The sequence below is a fragment of the Hydra vulgaris genome, chromosome 13 (assembly GCF_038396675.1).
Source record: "Hydra vulgaris chromosome 13, alternate assembly HydraT2T_AEP".
Taxonomy (NCBI): Eukaryota; Metazoa; Cnidaria; class Hydrozoa; order Anthoathecata; family Hydridae; genus Hydra; species Hydra vulgaris.
In genome coordinates, this window is record NC_088932.1 from 32,165,001 (window position 1) to 32,167,500 (window position 2,500).

General features: G+C 24.5%; 1 protein-coding gene and 1 long non-coding RNA gene across 4 annotated transcripts in view; one reads left to right on the forward strand and one right to left on the reverse strand.

Moving 5' to 3' along the window:
- LOC100210367 (high affinity cAMP-specific and IBMX-insensitive 3',5'-cyclic phosphodiesterase 8B) overlaps positions 1 to 2,500 on the reverse strand; it is a 75,621-nt gene that overhangs the window by 61,682 nt on the left and 11,439 nt on the right. The window lies entirely within an intron of this gene.
- Positions 1 to 2,500, forward strand: part of LOC136089492 (uncharacterized) — a 9,511-nt gene that overhangs the window by 3,937 nt on the left and 3,074 nt on the right. Inside the window, exons 1-2 of one of the 2 annotated variants that reach the window (XR_010643103.1) lie at positions 560 to 705; positions 1,266 to 1,346. This is a non-coding gene — a long non-coding RNA (uncharacterized LOC136089492). Of the gene's footprint in view, positions 1 to 559; positions 706 to 1,265; positions 1,347 to 2,500 lie in introns of those variants that run through there. The other variant, XR_010643102.1, reaches the window with a different exon arrangement.

The following is a 2,500-nucleotide window of genomic DNA, read 5'->3' on the forward strand; positions in this document are numbered from 1 at the left end:
CCATCATCATCCCCATCATCATCATAAGGGCGCGAAAAATCGTTTTTTTTTTAAAATAAACATTGACATTCGTATCTTTATTTATTGACGACTGTCTAATTTAAGAGGTATATGTCAAATAAGAGAGTTTTATTTGAAAATAATTTTTTTATTCAAATAATCTATTATTAAATTATAAAGGAGATTTATTTTTAAATAACTTTTATTCTAGTTAATAAATTATTAGATATATCAAACATGCTTATTGAATTTATTCAATTTTTTATTATTTTAATACAAAATTTCATCCATTTGTAAAGTGTGTGCAAATTAATGATAACTTAAGGCCGTTTTCCATAAGATGAAAAAAATCTCATAAAGCAAATTTTTTAGTCATGACGAAACGCTGTTTTGATTTCCACATTTTTCGAGCTAATATTTTTTTATCAATAAAAAAAGGCAGCTATAAGTTTACACTGCATGCTTTTGAAAAAATAAAAATAACAAATGGTTTTTGATGTATATCTGTATTTTTTATTTTTAAAATGTTTAAGAAAATAAATGCTAATTTTTCATAGGAACACTTCTATTGAAAAACTGTTACTGCAAGAAGTAATAGATGGTTCAACTCTGAAAGAAGAAAAATATTCTTGTGAAGTGAAACTTTCGGATTTGACAGCATTAGTAAATTTATTGAATTGACAGAATTAGTAAATAATTTTCAGGGTGAGTTCTAAATAAATAAGAACATCAAGTTTGCTTATTGCTGTTGTTGCTCATTGTTATTGCCATTTTAAAAAAACAACAGGCTTTCGCTTTTTTTACTGTTGACTTAACGTAATATACAATTTAAATAAGATTGGTTTTCGCCAGGGATGCAGAGTCCCAAAAGGACTCCGGTTTATATCTCTATTTTTTTCAAGTCTGTATTGTCCAGAAGCTCTAAACATGTTTGTTGACTTATGATCAACTATAAGAAAAAAATTCAGGAGACTTAACGACTTGACAACTTGGGACTCCGCACCCCTGGTTTACGCTCATATAACGATCAAGATTTTTTTTGCTACAGCAAATTAATTGATCAGCAATATTAGAAATGTTTTTTCTCTGCACGCTTATTGACGAGAATATCTTGTCCTGTGGAAAACAGCCTTAATAATATGCAATAACTTAATGTTTGTAAACTACTGTTATCTACTTAATGTTTGTAAACTACTGTTATCTACTTAATGTTTGTAAACTATTGTTATCTACTAATTCAAAATAGTGAATTTTTCTTAATTTAGTTCGTTAAATTTATCTACTTGAAAAAACATACCAACTTGAGGAAATTAAAATAAAAGGGAACTAAAAATAAAATAGAAGTGGTATTGACTTTTCTTTTTTTAAACTTTTAAAAATGATAATATCGTATTAAGTATTTAACAAGTTATATTATGTTATATTTAATAAATTATATTATATTATTATTAAATACTTAATATTATTATAATGAAATCAATACATTTTTTTTATTTATAATATAAGGTATTTAATATTAAAAAACATGATATTATTACTATAATAATAATTTAAACTATAATAAACAAAATAATTCTATATATTCTATTATATATATATATATATATATATATATATATATATATATATATATATAAATATATATATATATATATATATATATATATATATATATATATATATATATATATATAAATATATATATATATATATATATATATCAGTAAAATTTAAAAACTCTTTTTAAAACTTTTAAAAAGGTTTTTAATATACAAACGAACATTTCTTCATTTAAACAATAAAAAATTTTTAAAAAAGGCACACTTTTAAATAAAGCAATGTTTTAGCATGGTTTCTTTTTAAGTAATAGAAAATGCATTCATTTTAAGTAAAATTTTGAAGGCTTTTGTAAATGCATGAAAAACCATGCTAATATAATAAAAAAAAACATAAAATGTAGAGACAAAATCGAAGTATTATCTATTATTCATTCTCTTAATGACAGCAAGGCTTCAGGACCTAACAGAATTCCAATATTTATTTTTAAAGCTCTTGCAAATGATATCTCTCCTGCACTTTCTGAATTGTTTAATTTGTCATTTACCACCGGTGTATTCCCTGATATCTTAAAAACTGCTTCTGTTATCCCAATTCATAAAAGACTCAATTTCATTATTATCAAATGTCACCAAACTTTTAGTAAAACTTATGTGTTATCGTATTTACAACTTTTTAAATAACTCTGCTTGTTTTCATATTCGACAGTTTTGGTTTTGCTCAAAACACTCCACTTCTCACCACAAATCATTTCAGTAATTAGCATTACTGAAATGATTCGTGGTGCAATTGACAGTGGTTCCCTTGCTTGTGGTGTATTCATAGGTCTTCAAAAAGGTATTGATACGGCTGATCACAACATTCTAATAAAAAAGTTAAACTACTACGGAATATGTGGTATTGCTAATTATTGGTTTTCTTCATATACTAGGGATCGCACTCA